This window comes from Panulirus ornatus, chromosome 20 (assembly GCF_036320965.1).
Source record: "Panulirus ornatus isolate Po-2019 chromosome 20, ASM3632096v1, whole genome shotgun sequence".
Classification (NCBI taxonomy): domain Eukaryota; kingdom Metazoa; phylum Arthropoda; class Malacostraca; order Decapoda; family Palinuridae; genus Panulirus; species Panulirus ornatus.
The window spans coordinates 46,043,305-46,061,247 of record NC_092243.1 but is presented as its reverse complement, the minus strand read 5'-3'; positions in this window follow the sequence as shown (position 1 = coordinate 46,061,247).

Genomic DNA, 17,943 nt, shown 5'->3' with positions numbered 1-17,943 from the left:
CTTAATACCTTCCACAGAGCATCTCTATCAACTCTATCATATGCCTTCTCCAAATCCATAAATGCTACATACAAATCCATTTGCTTTTCTAAGTATTTCTCACATACATTCTTCAAAGCAAACACCTGATCCACACATCCTCTACCACTTCTGAAACCACACTGCTCTTCCCCAATCTGATGCTCTGTACATGCCTTCACCCTCTCAATCAATACCCTCCCATATAATTTACCAGGAATACTCAACAAACTTATACCTCTGTAATTTGAGCACTCACTCTTATCCCCTTTGCCTTTGTACAATGGCACTATGCATGCATTCCGCCAATCCTCAGGCACCTCACCATGAGTCATACATACATTAAATAACCTTACCAACCAGTCAACAATACAGTCACCCCCTTTTTTAATAAATTCCACTGCAATACCATCCAAACCTGCTGCCTTACCGGCTTTCATCTTCCGCAAAGCTTTCACTACCTCTTCTCTGTTTACCAAATCATTTCCCCTAACCCTCTCACTTTGCACACCACCTCGACCAAAACACCCTATATCTGCCACTCTATCATCAAACACATTCAACAAACCTTCAAAATACTCACTCCATCTCCTTCTCACATCACCACTACTTGTTATCACCTCCCCATTTGCGCCCTTCACTTCCCAAGCTCTCTTATATATATATACATATATATACATATATATATATATATATATATATATATATATATATATATATATATATATATATATATATATATATATATATAAGGAACAGAGAAGGGGGCCAGGTGAGAATATTCCCTCAATGGCCCAGTCCTCTATTCTTAACGCTACCTCGCTAACACGGGAAATGGCGAATAGTTGAAAAATATATATATATATATATATATATATATATATATATATATATATATATATATATATATATATATATATATATATGTATATATATGTATATATATGTATATATATATGAGAGAGCTTGGGAAGTGAGTCAGTTGTTGTTCGCTGATGACAGTGCTGGTGGCTGATTCATGTGTGAAACTGCAGAAGCTGGTGACTGAGTTTGGTAAAGTGTTTGGAAGAAGAAAGTTAAGAGTAAATGTGAATAAGAGCAAGGGTATTAGGTACAGTAGGGTTGAGGGTCAAGTCAATTGGGAGGTGAGTTTGAATGGAGAAAAACTGGAGGAAGTGAAGTGTTTTAGATATCTGGGAGTGGATCTGGCAGCGGATGGAACCATGGAAGCGGAAGTGGATCATAGGGTGGGGGCGGGGGCGAAACTTCTGGGGGCCTTGAAGAATGTGTGGAAGTCGAGAACATTATCTCGGAAAGCAAAAAATGGGTATTTTTTTTGAAGGAATAGTGGTGCCAACAATGTATTGGTTGCAAAGGGGGGGGCTATGGATGAGTTTTTGCGCAGGGGGGGGATGGTTTGGGGCGGGGAATGGATTTTGAGGACTTGTGTGGTGTGAGGTGGTTTGATCGAGTGAGAAAAGTAAGGGTAAGTTTGAGAGGGTTGTGGAAATAAAAGAGCGTGGTTGAGAGACCCAGAAGGGGGAGTTTAAGGGTTTTGGGCCATGGAGAGGGATGAGTGAGGAAATTGACCAAGGGGGTTTATTGTTTTTGGGGGGAGGTGGAGGGAAAAGGGGGAAGAGGGGACCAATTGGGGGTTTGGAAAGATGGAGGGGGAAAAAAGGATTTTGTTGATCGGGGTTTTTTTTGAACATGCAGGGGGGTTTGGAAAAGGGAGGGCAAGGAATGGGTGTGTATTGGACGGGTTGTGGTTTACCGGGGTTTTAGCTGCGTGGTTTTTTTTAAGCAGGGGATTGAAAAAGAGTGGAAGGTTTTTGGGGGTGGGGAGGTTGTAAAAACATGGAAGGGGTTTTTTCCCATTTCTTTTCGTCCTTTTTTTCCTTTCGTACCCCGCAAACGCGGGAGACAGCGGGCAAAATTTAAAAAAAAAATTTATTAAAATATATATAATAAAATATTATATATATTATATATATATTTTAAATTTTATATATATTTATATATATATATAATATCCCTGGGGGCAGGTGAGGAAAAAAATACTTTCCCAGTATTCCCTGTGTGTTGTACAAGTGATTTTAAAAGGGGAGGAATTGGGGGGGGTGGAAATCTTCCTCCCATTTTTTTTTAAATTTTTCCCAAAAAAGGAACAAAGAAGGGGGCCAAGTGAGGATTTTCCCTCTAAGGTCAGTCCTCTATTCTTCACCCCTACTCGCTAAATTTTTGGGGGGAAATGGAAATATTTTAAGAAGAAAAATACAATTCTTATCGGTAAACTTCTCACTCCAAAGGATTCGATCATTTCCCGCTAGGTAATGCAGCATTGGGGCTGCAAGAGTCTTGGAAAAGTTGGGTAAAGGGTCATGGAGTCACCCAGGCCCTCTCAAGATTTCCTGGGGGGGATTAATATATAATAATATTATCCTGGGGATAAGGGGGGGGGAAAGAATATTGCATTTTATCCCCCGGGTTTTTTATAGAGGCGACCCCCAAAGGGAGGGGCAGGGGGCTGGAAATCCTCCCCTCTCATTTTTTTTTTTTTTTTTTTTAAAAGAAAAGGGAAAAGGGAAAAAGGGGGGCCCAAGGTGAGGATATTCCCCCAAAGGCCCGTCCTCGTTTTTAAAGTACCTCGCTATTGAGGAAATGGCGAATAGTATGAAAGAAAGAAATTTTTTTTTTTTTTTTTCATACTATTGGCCCTTTCCCGCATTAGTTTAAAAGGTAGCGTATATATATATATGCTCCCCCCCAACACTTGCTCCCACGCCAAATTCTTATTTTTAAAAAACCTTTTCCCCAAGAGCCTCTCTATTTAAAATCTCATATATTTCTCAAAATCCAATTTAAAGTACATACAAATCATTTGTTTTTTTTAAGTATTTCTCACATACATTTTCAAAACAACAAAACCCGATCCACACATCCTCTACCCCTTCTGAAACCCACTTTCTCTCCATTAAGCTCTGTAATGCCTTACCTTTTCAATTTAATACCCCACCATATAAAATTTCCTTTGGGAATATCACCCAAAATTTGTCTGTCCCGTATTTTGCGAGGTCGCGCAAAGGAAAAGATGAAAGAATGCCCCCCCCCACCCCCCACATTTTATATACATAAAGTCCAAAAGCCCATATTACCTATATATACTAGGTTTATTTAGTGGGGAGATGTTAAAAGAAAGGACAGGGAGGTCAAGAGAAGGTTTTCCCAAGGGGGGTTTTTAAAAAAAGGGCAAATGAAGAGTTGGGGTGAGAGATTATATTTTTAAGATATTTAAAATTTTGGGAGGGAGAATAAAAAAGGTTTTGGGGGGGGAGAGAGCTTGGGAAGTGAGTCATTGTTGTTCGTGAGAACAGGCGGGTGGCTTTTCATGTGAAACGAGAACGGTGACTGAGTTTTGGTAAATGTGTGAAGAAGAAAGTTAAGGAAAATGTGAATAAGAAAAGGTTTTAAATTAGGTACAGAGGGTTGAGGGTCAAGTAAATTTGGGAGGGAGTTTGAATGGAGAAAAACTGGAGGAAGAAAAAGGGTTTTTGATATTGGGAGTGGATTGGCAGGGATAAACCATGGAAGCGGAAGTGGGATCATAGGGTGGGGGGGGGGCGAAAAATTGGGGCCTTGAAAAATGTGTGGAAGTCGAAAAAATTATCCGGGGAAACAAAAATGGGTATGTTTGGGGGAATGGGGTTCCAACAATGTTGTAGGGTTTTTGAGGCGTGGGCTATGGAAGAGTTGTGCGCAGGGGATGGATGGCTGGAAATGAGTGTTTAGGAAATTTGGTGTGAGGTGGTTTGATCGGTAAGTAACGAAGGGTGAAATTTAAAAAAAAAGAGCGTGGTTGAGAGAGCAGGGAAAAGGGGGTTTTTGAATGGTTTGGGCCAAAAGGGGAGGATAGTGAGGAAAGATTGACCCAAAAGGATATATGGTGAGGGGGAGGGAAAAAGGAGAAGGGAGCCCAAAATTTAGGGGAAAAATGGAGTGAAAAAAATTTTTGTATCGGGGCCCTGACATGCAAGGGGGAAAGGAGGGCAAGGAATTGAGGGGATTGGACGATGTGGTAACCGGGGGTGACGTGGTCAGTGGATTGAATCAAGCATGTGAAGCGTCTGGGGTAAAACCCTGGAAAACGTGTAGGGATGTAATTTGCGTGTGTGGAGTATTTAATCATGTTATGGGGGGGGTTGGGGCCCTTTTTTTCGTCTGTTCCTTGGCTACCTCGAAACGCGGGAACAGCGACAAAGAAAAAAAAAAAATATATAATATATATATATATATTAATATTTTAAACCCCTGGGGGCAGGTGGGAAAAAATACTTCCCACGTTTTCCCGTGTGTTGTACAAGTGATTAAAAGGGGGGGAAAGGGGGGGGCGGGAAAATCTTCCCCCCCATTTTTAATTTTCCAAAAGAAGGAACAAAGAAAGGGCCAAGTGAGGATTTCCCTCTAAGGCTCATCCTCATTTTAAGCTACCTGCTAATGTGGGAAATGGCAAATTGAATGACAAAAAAATCAATCATCGGTAAATTCTCACCCCAAAGGATTCGTCATTTCCCCTGCTAGAAGTAATGCAGATTGAGCTGCAAGGCTTTTGGAAAAATTTTTGGAAAAGGGTCATGGGGGTAACACCGGGCCCCTCTCAAGATTTCCGGGGGCGATATAAAAAATTTATATATTATCCCTGGGGATAGGGGAGAAAAAATATTGCCATTACTCCCTGCGTGTCATAGAAGGCGACAAAAAGGGGAAAGGGGAGCAGGGGGCTGGGAAACCCTCCCCTCTAAAATTTTTTTTTTTTTTTTTCAAAAGAAGGAACAGGGAAGGTGGCCCAGTGAGGATTTTCCCCTAAAAGGCCAGCCCTCTTTCTTAACGCTACCTCGCTATTGCAGGAAAGGCGAATAGATGAAAGAAAGAAATTTTTTTTTTTTTTTTAAATTCGCCATTTCCCGCATTAGTGAGGGTAGCGAATATATAATTTTGCCCCCTAACAACTTGCCCCCCACGCCAATTTTCTTATTTTTTAAAACCTTCCCACAGGCACCCTTTTCAATTTTTTTTTCCTTTTCCCGACCCATAAATGCTACTTTACAAATCCTTTTGCTTTTCTAAGTATTTCTCACATACATTTTTCAAAGAAAATACGATCCACCATCCTCTCCCACTTCTGAAACCACATGCTTTCCCCCAATCTAATCTCGACATGCCTTTCCCCTTCTCAATAAATACCCTCCAAAAATTTCCCCTGGAATACTAAACAAATTTAGTCACTTTCCGTTTTTAAGGAGGTACCCAAAGGGAAACGTGAAAGATCCCCAACCCCCCACACCACATGTTATACAAAACTCCACACACAGCCCCTTATATACCTATAATCCAGGTATATAGGGGGAGATGAAAAAAGAAAGAGACAGGGGTCAAGAGAAAGGTGCGAGGTGAAAAAGAGGGCAAATGAGATTGGGGTGAGGAGTTTCATTAAATTTTAGGGAGAATAAAAAGATTTCGGGGAGGAGGTAAATAAAGTGGTAAGAAAAGGAGAAAAATGGGAACTTCAGTGAAGGGCGCAAAGGGGGAGGTGAAAAACAAGTAGTGGTATGTGAAAGGAAGGGATGAGTATTTTAAAGGGTTTGTGAATGTGTTTGTAAATAGAGTGGCAGATATGGGGTTTTTTGGCGAGGGGTGTGCAAAGTGAGGGGTTTAAAGGGAAAAATGTTTTGGGAAACAGAGCAGGGGGGGGTTAAAAAGCTTTGCGGAAGTGAAACCCCGGCAAGGCACGGGTTTTGGGATGGTATTGCGGGGAATTTATTAAAAAGGGGGGGTGACTGTATTATTGAGGGTTGGAAAGGTTATTTAATGTATGTATGGCTCATGGGAGGTCCCTGAGGTTTGGCGGAATGCATGCATGTGCCTTGTACAAACCCAAAAGGGAAAAAGTGAGTGCTCAAATTACGAGGTATAAGTTTGTTTGAGCTTTCCTGGTAATTTATGGGAGGGTATTGATTGAGAGGGTGAAGGCATTTTTTAGAGCATCAGAGGGGGAAGAGCAGTGGGGTTTTCAGATGGTAGAGGGGTGTGGATGGTTTTGCTTTTTAAGAAAATATGTGTGAAATGTAGACAAGCAAATGGATTTGTATGAGCATTTATGGATCTGGAGAAGGCATTGACGATTGATAGAGATGTCTGTGGAAGGTATAAGAATATATGTTGGGGAGGCAAGTTTTTGAAGCAGTGAAAAGTTTTTTTTTTCGAGGAGTAAGGCATGTTAGTGTACAAGAGAGGAAGTGATTGGGTTTTCAGTGAATGTGGTTTGCGGCAGGGGTGTGTATGTCTCCCTGGTTGTTTAATTTGTTTATGGTGGAGGTTGTTAGGGAGGGAATGTAAGAGTTTTGGAAAAGGGGGCAAATATGAATTGTTGGGTGAGAGGTTGGGATGAGTCAGTTTTTTGTTTTGCTGATGAGCATGCTGGTGGCTGATTTCGTGAGAAACTGAAAGTGTGACTGAGTTTGGGAAGGGGGTGTGAAAGAAGAAATTAAAAGTAAATGTTTAATAAGAGCAAAGGGTTTTTGGTACAGTAGGGTTTAGGGTCAATCAATTGGGAGGTAAATTTGAAAGGAGAAAAAGGAGAAAGAAAGTGTTTTAGACTGGAAGTGGATTGGCAGCGGTGGAACCCCGGAAATGGAAGTGAATCATAGGGGGGGGGGGGAAAAAATCCTGGGAGCCTTGAAAAATGTGGGAAGTCGAGAACATTATTCGGAAAGCAAATGGGTATGTTGAAAAAAATGGGGGTTCAACATGTTGTATGGGTTTCGAGGGAAGGCTAGGTACGTTTTGCGCAGGGGGGTGGATGTGCTGGAAATGAGATGTTTAGGACAATAGTGGTGTGAGGTGGTTTGATGAGTAAGTAAGTAAGGGTAAAGGATGTGTGGATAACGTTCTCGACTTCCACACATTTTTAAACGCTCCAGGATTTTCGCCCCCTCCCTACCCTATGTTTCACTTCCGTTTCCCAAAGGTTTCCATCTGTGCCAAAACCATCCCAGATATCTAAAACACTTCCTTTTTCCCCAGTCTTTCTCCATTAAAAACTTACCTCCCAATTGACTTTCCTCAACCCTATTGTACCTAAAACCTTGCTCTTATTCACCTTTACTTTCAGTTTTTTCTTTCACACCCCTACAAACTTCGTCACCAGCTTCTGCAGTTTCTCCCCCAATACCACCAGCGCTGTACACAAAAAAAACAATGACACTTCCCCAAGCTTCTGATCCACAACAACGCATATTCCCCCTTCCCCAAAACTCTTGATTCCCCTCCAAACACCCCCATCCCAAAAATTAAAAAATATGGGCATCAGCCCCACTGCCCCCAAACCAACTTTCACGATAACCAAATCGCTTTCCCTCTTCCTACAAGTACACATGCCTTATATCCTCGAAAAAGCTTTTCACTGCTTCAAAAAACTTACCTCCCAACCCCCTTATTTTTAATACCTTCCACGGCATCTTTTTAACTCTATCTTTTCCCTTCCCCAGATCCATAAATGCTACTAAAAATCCTTGCTTTTCTAAGATTCTCACTTTAATTTTTTAAAAGAAAAATTCCTGACCACCACCCTCTACCATTCTGAAACCAATGCTCTTCCCCACGATCCTGAAAACTCCCTTTACCCTTTAAATAATACCCCCCCATATAAATTTCCCTTAAAAATTTTTTTAAATTTTTTTTTTTTTTAAAATTTTTTAAATTTCTGCCAAAACTCGGGACCTCAAATAAGTATCTACATTAGTAACCTTACCAACCAGAAAAAATAAACACCCCCTTTTTTTTATAAATTCCCTGCAATACCCTCCAAACCGCACCTTGCCCGGGTTTTATCTTCCGAAAGTTTTACTACCCCTGCTCTGTTTACCAAAACATTTTCCCCAACCCCTCACTTTTCACACCCCTGACCCAAAAACACCCTATTCTGCCATCTATCAACAAACGCTTCAACAAACCTTTAAAAAACTCACTCGATCTCCTTCTCACACCCATACTTGTTATCACCTCCCCATTGCGCCCTTCACTGAAGTTCCCCTTTTCTCCCTTGTCTTAGCACTTTATTTCCCCCCTTCCCGAACTCTTTTTATTCTCCCCAAAATTTAATGATCTCTCTCCCCCAACCTCATTTGCCCCCTTTTTTACCTCTTGACCTTCTTGACCTCCCGTCTCTTTCTTTTATACAACCCCTCAATTCATTTTTTTCCCCCGCAAAAATCACCAAATGCTCTCTCTTCTCTTTCACTAAAAATTTCTTCTTCATCCCCCCCTCACTCCCCCTTTTAATCAAACCCACCTCCCATTTTCTCAACCACAAAACATTTTTTGCGCACTCCCTTACTGATTTCCCTAAATACATCCCCTTCCTCCCCCCCCTCCCCCTTCTTCCATTGTTTCTCACCTTTTTCCCTTTGTACTCAGTCTCTCCTGGTACTTCCTCACCAAGTCTCCTTCCAGACTTACTCTCAACCCCCATCTTACCCCAACATTCATCTTTGCCTTTAAAACCCATGAGATCTTCACCCTTTGCCTCAAGATAAATGATCAACATCCCTCAGTTGCACCTCCAACACATTAACATCTAAAAGTTTTTTTCTCTTTCGCGCGCCTGTCAAATTAAAAAAACGCAACCAATAATCCTTTGGGGATTTCCTACTTACATAGTATACTTATGTATATCAGCTTATTACCAGGGTATTTTCCCCAAACACCGTCCTTTTTCCACATAAATCTAAAGTCTCCACCATTTCCTTTTTCAAAATGAACACCCGATGTATACCAATATTCTTCAACGCCACATTACTCACCTTTGCTTTTAAATACCATCATATAAAACCCCCTCTTGGCATCAAAACCCCAACACATATTCAGTGCTCCAAAAACTTGCCTCTCTGATCTTTTTTTCATGCCCAGGTGATATCCCAATAATCACCCCTCTTCTCCCTCAACTTTTTAGTTTTACCTTTAATGAGAAATTTCCTTTCTTACATTCTATAACTCCCACAACTCCTGTTTTGGGGAGTACTGTATCCTTCCCTTGCTCTTGTCTCTCCCTAACCCCCGACTTTACCCCAAGACATTTCCCAAAATCCTGGGAGCCTTGAAGAATGTGTGAAAGTCGAGAACATTATCGCGGAAAACAAAAATGGGTATGTTTGAAGGAATAGTGGTTCCAACAATGTTGTATGGTTGTGAGGCGTGGGCTATGGATAGAGTTGTGCGCAGGAGGATGGATGTGCTGGAAATGAGCTGTTTAAGGACAATGTATGGTGTGAGGTGGTTTGATCGAGTAAGTAACGTAAGGGTAAGAGAGATGTGAGGAAATAAAAAGAGCGTGGTTGAGAGAGCAGAAGAGGGTGTTTTGAAATGGTTTGGGCACATGGAGAGAATGAGTGAGGAAAGATTGACCAAGAGGATATATGTGTCAGAGGTGGAGGGAACGAGGAGAAGTGGGAGACCAAATTGTAGGTGGAAAGATGGAGTGAAAAAGATTTTCTGTAATCGGGGCCTGAACATGCAGGAGGGTGAAAGAAGGGCAAGGAATAGAGTGAATTGGATCGATGTGGTATACCGGGGTTGACGTGCAGTCAGTGGATTGAATCAGGGCATGTGAAGCGTCTGGGGTAAACCATGGAAAGCTGTGTAGGTATGTATATTTGCGTGTGTGGACGTATGTATATACATGTGTATGGGGGTGGGTTGGGCCATTTCTTTCGTCTGTTTCCTTGCGCTACCTCGCAAACGCGGGAGACAGCGACAAAGCAAAAAAAAAAAAGAAAAAAACGTATATACCTATGCATCCCAAGATGTTCTGGAAGGAGGTAAATAAAGTGCGTAAGACAAGGCAGCAAATGGGAACTTCAGTGAAGGGGGCTAATTGGGAGGTGATGACAAGTAGTGGTGATGTGAGAAGGACATGGAGTGAGTATTTTGAGGGTTTGTTGAATGTGTTTGATGATAGAGTGGCAGATATAGGGTGTTTTGGTCGAGTTGGCGTGCAAAGTGAGAGGGTTAGGGAAAATGATTTGGTAAACAAGAGAAGAGGTAGTAAAAGCTTTGCGGAAGATGAAAGCCGGCAAGGCAGCGGGGTTGGATGGTATTGCAGGGGAACTGATTCAAAAAGGGGGTGACTGTATTGTTGACTGGTTGGTAAGGTTATTTCATGTATGTATGATTCTTGGTGAGGTGCCTGAGAATTGGCGGAATGCGTACATAGTACCATTCTACAAAGGCAAAGGGGATAAGAGTGAGTGCTCAAATTACAGAGGTATAAGTTTGTTGAGTATTCCTGGTAAATTATATGGGAGGGTATTGATTGAGAGGGTAAAGGCATGTACAGAGCATCAGATTGGGGAAGAGCAGTGTGGTTTCAGAAGTGGTAGAGGATGTGTGGATCAGGTGTTTGCTTTGAAGAATGTATGTGTGAAATACGTAGACAAGCAAATGGATTTGTATGTAGCATTTATGGATCTGGAGAAGGCATATGACAGAGTTGATAGAGATGCTCTGTGGAAGGTACTAAGAATATATGTTGTGGGAGGCAAGTTGTTAGAAGCAGTGAAAAGTTTTTATCGAGGATGTAAGGCATGTGTACGTGTAGCAAGAGAGGAAAGTGATTGGTTCTCAGTGAATGTAGGTTTGCGGCAGGGGTGTGTGATGTCTCCATGGTTGTTTAATTTGTTTATGGATGGAGTTGTTAGGGAGGTGAATGTAAGAGTTTTGGAAAGAGGGGCAAGTATGAAGTTTGTTGTGGATGAGAGAGCTTGGGAAGTGAGTCAGTTGTTGTTCGCTGATGATGCAGTGCTGGTGGCTGATTCATGTGAGAAACTGCAGAAGCTGGTGACTGAGTTTGGTAAAGTGTGTGAAAGAAGAAAGTTAAGAGTAAATGTGAATAAGAGCAAGGTTATTAGGTACAGTAGGGTTGAGGGTCAAGTCAATTGGGAGGTAAGTTTGAATGGAGAAAAACTGGAGGAAGTAAAGTGTTTTAGATATCTGGAAGTGGATCTGGCAGCGGATGGAACCATGGAAGTGGAAGTGAATCATAGGGTGGGGGAGGGGGAGAAAATCCTGGGAGCCTTGAAGAATGTGTGGAAGTCGAGAACATTATCTCGGAAAGCAGAAATGGGTATGTTTGAAGGAATGGTGGTTCCAACCATGTTGTATGGTTGCGAGGTATAGGCTATGGATACAGTTGTGCGCAGGAGGGTGGATGTGCTGGAAATGAGGTGTTTCAGGACAATATGTGGTGTGAGGTGGTTTGATCGAGTAAGTAATGTAAGGGTAAGAGAGATGTGTGGATAACGTTCTCGACTTCCACACATTTTTCAACGCTCCCAGGATTTTCGCCCCCTCCCCTACCCTATGATTCACTTCCGCTTCCAAGGTTCCATCTGCTGCCAAAACCACTCCCAGATATCTAAAACACTTCACTTCCTCCAGTCTTTCTCCATTCAAACTTACCTCCCAATTGACTTGTCCCTCAACCCTATTGTACCTAATAACCTTGCTCTTATTCACACTTACTTTCAGCTTTTTTCTTTCACACACCTTACCAAACTCAGTCACCAGCTTCTGCAGTTTCTCACCCGAATCAGCCACCAGCGCTGTATCATCAGCAAACAACAACTGACACTTCCCAAGCTCTCTGATCCACAACAGACTGCATACTTGCCCCTTCCCAAAACTCTTGCATTCACCTCCCTAACACCCCCATCCCTAAACAAATTAAACAACTATGGAGACATCACGCACCACTGCCACAAACCAACATTCACTGATAACCAATCGCTTTCCTCTCTTCCTACAAGTACACATGCCTTATATCCTCGATAAAAGCTTTTCACTGCTTCTAACAACTTACCTCCCACACCCTATATTCTTAATACCTTCCACAGAGCATCTCTATTAACTCTATCATGTGCCTTCTCCAGATCCATAAATGCTACATACAAATCCATCTGCTTTTCTAAGTATTTCTCACATACATTTTTCAAAGCAAATACCTGATCCACACATCCTCTACCACTTCTGAAACCACACTGCTCTTCCCCAATCTGATGCTCTGTACATGCCTTCACCCTTTCAATCAATACCCTCCCATATAATTTCCCAGAAATACTCAACAAACGTATACCTCTGTAATTTGAGCACTCACATTTATCCCCTTTGCCTTTGTACAATGGCACTATGCAAGCATTCCGCCAATACTCAGGCACCTCAAAATAAGTCATACATACATTAAATAACCTTACCAACCAGTCAATAATACAGTCACCCCCTTTTTTAATAAATTCCACTGCAATACCATCCAAACCTGCTGCCTTGCCGGCTTTCATCTTCCGCAAAGCTTTTACTACCTCTGCTCTGTTTACCAAATCATTTTCCCTAACCCTCTCACTTTGCACACCACCTCGACCAAAACACCCTATATCTGCCACTCTATCATCAAAACACATTCAACAAACCTTCAAAATACTCACTCGATCTCCTTCTCACATCACCACTACTTGTTATCACCTCCCCATTAGCGCCCTTCACTGAAGTTCCCATTTGCTCCCTTGTCTTACGCACTTTATTTACCTCCTTCCAGAACATCTTTTTATTCTCCCTAAAATTTAATGATACTCTCTCACCCCAACTCTCATTTGCCCTCTTTTTCACCTCTTGCACCTTTCTCTTGACCTCCTGTCTCTTTCTTTTATACATCTCCCACTCAATTGCATTTTTTCCCTGCAAAAATCATCCAAATGCCTCTCTCTTCTCTTTCACTAATAATCTTACTTCTTCATCCCACCACTCACTACCCTTTCTAATCAACCCACCTCCCACTCTTCTCATACCACAAGCATCTTTTGCGCACTCCATTACTGATTCCATAAATACATCCCATTCCTCCCCCACTCCCCTTACTTCCATTGTTCTCACCTTTTTCCATTCTGTACTCAGTCTCTCCTGGTACTTCCTCACACAAGTCTCCTTCCCAAGCTCACTTACTCTCACCACCCTCTTCACCCCAACATTCACTCTTCTGCTCTGAAAACCCATAGAGATCTTCACCTTAGCCTCCACAAGATAATGATCAGACATCCCTCCAGTTGCACCTCTCAACACATTAACATCTAAAAGTCTCTCTTTCGCGCGCCTGTCAATTAACACGCAATCCAATAATGCTCTCTGGCCATCTCTCCTACTTACATACGTATACTTATGTATATCACGCTTATTACACTAGGTATTCCCAATCACCAGTCCTTTTTCAGCACATAAATCTACAAGCTCTTCACCATTTCCATTTACAACACTGAACACCCGATGTATACCAATTATTCTCTCAACTGCCACATTACTCACCTTTGCATTCAAATCACCCATCACTATAACCCGGTCCTGTGCATCAAAACCACTAACACACTCATTCAGCTGCTCCCAAAACACTTGCCTCTCATGATCTTTCTTCTCATGCCCAGGTGCATATGCACCAATAATCACCCATCTCTCTCCATCAACTTTCAGTTTTACCCATATTAATCAAGAATCTACTTTCTTACATTCTATCACATACTCCCACAACTCCTGTTTCAGGAGTACTGCTACTCCTTCCCTTGCTCTTGTCCTCTCCCTAACCCCTGACTTTACTCCCAAGACATTCCCAAACCTCTCTTCCCCTTTACCCTTGAGCTTCGTTTCACTCAGAGCCAAAACATCCAGGTTCCTTTCCTCAAACATACTGCCTATCTCTCCTTTTTTCACATCTTGGTTACATCCACACACATTTAGACACCCCAATCTGAGTCTACGAGGAGGATGAGCACTCCCCGCGTGACTCCTTCTGTTTCCTATTTTTAGAAAGTTAAAATACAAGGAGGGGAGGATTACTTGCCCCACGCTCCCGTCCCCTCTAGTCGCCTTCTACGACACGTGAGGAATGCATGGGAAGTATTCTTTCACCACTATCCCCAGGGATAATATATATATATATATATATATATATATATATATATATATATATATATATATATATATATATATATCATATGCCTTCTCCAGAAGGCATACGATACAGCTGATAGAGATGCTCTGTGGAAGGTATTAAGAATATATGGTGTGGGAGGCAAGTTGTTAGAAGCAGTGAAAAGTTTTTATCGAGGATGTAAGGCATGTGTACGTGTAGGAAGAGAGGAAAGTGATTGGTTCTCAGTGAATGTAGGTTTGCGGCACGGGTGTGTGATGTCTCCATGGTTGTTTAATTTGTTTATGGATGGGGTTGTTAGGGAGGTGAATGCAAGAGTTTTGGAAAGAGGGGCAAGTATGAAGTCTGTTGGGGATGAGAGAGCTTGGGAAGTGAGTCAGTTGTTGTTCGCTGATGATACAGCGCTGGTGGCTGATTCATGTGAGAAACTGCAGAAGCTAGTGACTGAGTTTCGTAAAGTGTGTGAAAGAAGAAAGTTAAGAGTAAATGTGAATAAGAGCAAGGTAATAAGGTACAGTAGGGTTGAGGGTCAAGTCAAGTGGGAGGTAAGTTTGAACGGAGAAAAACTGGAGGAAGTAAAGTGTTTTAGATATCTGGGAGTGGATCTGGCAGCGGATGGAACCTGGAAGCGGAAGTGGATCATGGGGGGGGAGGGGGCGAAAATCCTGGGAGCCTTGAAGAATGTGTGGAAGTCGAGAACATTATCCCGGAAAGCAAAAATGGGTATGTTTGAAGGAATAGTAGTTCCAACAATGTTGTATGGTTGCGAGGCGTGGGCTATGGATAGAGTTGTGCGCAGGAGGATGGATGTGCTGGAAATGAGATGTTTGAGGACAATGTGTGGTGTGGGGTGGTTTGATCGAGTAAGTAACGTAAGGGTAAGAGAGATGTGTGGAAATAAAAAGAGCGTGGTTGAGAGAGCAGAAGAGGGTGTTTTGAAATGGTTTGGGCACATGGAGAGAATGAGTGAGGAAAGATTGACCAAGAGGATATATGTGTCGGAGGTGGAGGGAACGAGGAGAAGAGGGAGACCAAATTGGAGGTGGAAAGATGGAGTGAAAAGGATTTTGTGTGATCGGGGCCTGAACATGCAGGAGGGTGAAAGGAGGGCAAGGAATAGAGTGAATTGGAGCGATGTGGTATACAGGGGTTGACGTGCTGTCAGTGGATTGAATCAAGGCATGTGAAGCGTCTGGGGTAAACCATGGAAAGCTGTGTAGGTATGTATATTTGCGTGTGTGGACGTGTGTATGTACATGTGTATGGGGGGGGTTGGGCCATTTCTTTCGTCTGTTTCCTTGCGCTACCTCGCAAACGCGGGAGACAGCGACAAAGTATAAAAAAAAAAAAAAAAAAAAAAAAAAAAAAAAATATATATATATATATATATATATATATATATATATATATATATATATATATTTCTCCCCTATCCCTGGGGATAGGGGAGAAGGAATACTTCCCACACATTTCTTGTGTCTCATAGAAGGCGACTAAAAGGGACGGGAGCGTGGGGCCAGAAACCCTCCCCTCCTTGTATTTCAAATTTCTAGAAGGGGAAACAGAAGAAGGAGTCACGCGGGGAGTGCTCATCCTCCTTGAAGACTCAGATTGGGGTGTCTAAATGTGTGTGGATGTAACCAAGATGAGAAAAAAGGAGAGATAGGTAGTATGTTTCAGGAAAGGAACCTGGATGTTTTGGTTCTGAGTGAAACAAAGCTCAAGGGTAAAGGGGAAGAGTGGTTTGGGAATGTCTTGGGAGTAAAGTCAGGGGTTAGTGAGAGGACAAGAGCAAGGGAAGGAGTAGCAGTACTCCTGAAACAGGAGTGGTGGGAGTATGTGATAGAATGTAAGAAAGTAAACTCTAGATTGATATGGGTAAAATTGAAAGTTGATGGAGAGAGATGGGTGATTACTTGTGCATATGCACCTGGGCATGAGAAGAAAGATCATGAGAGGCAAGTGTTTTGGGAGCAGCTGAATGCACGAGACCGGGTTATAGTGATGGGTGATTTGAATGCAAAGGTGAGAAATGTGGCAGTTGAGGGAATAATTGGTATACATGGGGTGTTCAGTGTTGTAAATGGAAATGGTGAAGAGCTTGTAGATTTATGTGCTGGAAAAGGACTGGTGATTGGGAATGCCTGGTTTAAAAAGCGAGATATACATAAGTATACGTATGTAAGTAGGAGAGATGGCCAGAGAGCGTTATTGGATTACATGTTAATTGATAGGTGTGCGAAAGAGAGACTTTTGGATGTTAATGTGCTGAGGGGTGCAACTGGAGGGATGTCTGATCATTATCTTGTGGAGGCAAAGGTGAAGATTTATATGGGTTTTCAGAAAAGAAGGGAGAATATTGGGGCGAAGAGAGTGGTGAGAGTAAGTGAACTTGGGGAAGGAGACTTGTGTGAGGAAGTACCAGGAGAGACTGAGTACAGAATGGAAAAAGGTGAGAACAATGGAAGTAAGGGGAGTGGGGGAGGAATGGGATGTATTTCGGGAAGCAGTGATGGCTTGCACAAAAGATGCTTGTGGCATGAGAAGAGTAGGAGGTGGGCAGATTAGAAAGGGTAGTGAGTGGTGGGATGAAGAAGTATTAGATTATTAGTGAAAGAGAAGAGAGAGGCGTTTGGACGATTTTTACAGGGAAATAATGCAAATGAGTGGGAGATGTATAAGAGAAAGAGGCAGGAGGTCAAGAGAAAGGTGCTAGAGGTGAAAAAGAGGGCAAATGAGAGTTGGGGTGAGAGAGTATCATTAAATTTTTGGGAGAATAAAAAGATGGTTTGGAAGGAGGTAAAGAAAGTGCGTAAGACAAGGGAACAAATAGGAACTTCGGTGAAACGGGCAAATGGGGAGGTGATAACAAGTAGTGGTGATGTGAGAAGGAGATGGAGTGAGTGTTTTGAAGGTTTGTTGAATGTGTTTGATGATAGAGTGGCAGATATAGGGTGTTTTGGTCGAGGTGGTGTGGAAAGTGAGAGGGCTAAGGAGAATGATTTCGTAAACAGAGAAGAGTTAGTGAAAGCTTTGCGGAAGATGAAAGCCAGCAAGGCAGCGGGGTTGAATGGTATTGCTGTGGAATTTATTAAAAAAGGGGGTGACTGTATTGTTGACTGGTTGGCAAAGTTATTTAATATTTGTATGACTCATGATGCGGTGCCTGAGGATTGGCGGAATGCTTGCATAGTGTCATTGTACAAAGGCAAAGGGGACAAAGGTGAGTGCTCAAATTACAGAGGTATAAGTTTGTTGAGTATTCCTGGTAAATTATATGGGAGGATATTGATTGAGAGGGTGAAGGCATGTACAGAGCATCAGATTGGGGAGGAGCAGTGTGGTTTCAGAAGTGGTAGAGGATGTGTGGATCAGGTGTTTGCTTTGAAGAATGTATGTGAGAAATACTTAGAAAAGCAAATGGATTTGTCTGTAGCATTTATTGATCTGGAGAAGGCATATGATAGAGTTGATAGAGATGCTCTGTGGAAGGTATTAAGAATATATGGTGTGGGAGGCAAGATGTTAGAAGCAGTGAAAAGTTTTCATTGAGGATGTAAGGCATGTGTATGTGTAGGAAGAGAGGAAAGTGATTGGTTCTCAGTGAATGTGGGTTTGCAGCAGGGGTGTGTGATGTCTCCATGGTTGTTTAATTTGTTTATGGATGGGGTTGTTAGGGAGGTGAATGCAAGAATTTTGGAAAGAGGGGCAAGTATGCAGTCTGTTGTGGATCAGAGAGCTTGGGAAATGAGTCAGTTGTTGTTCGCTGATGATACAGCGCTGGTGGCTTATTCATATGAGAAACTGCAGAAGCTGGTGACTGAGTTTGGTAAAGTGTGTGAGAGAAGAAAGTTGAAAGAAAATGTGAATAAGAGCAAGGTTATTAGGTACAGTAGGGTTGAGGG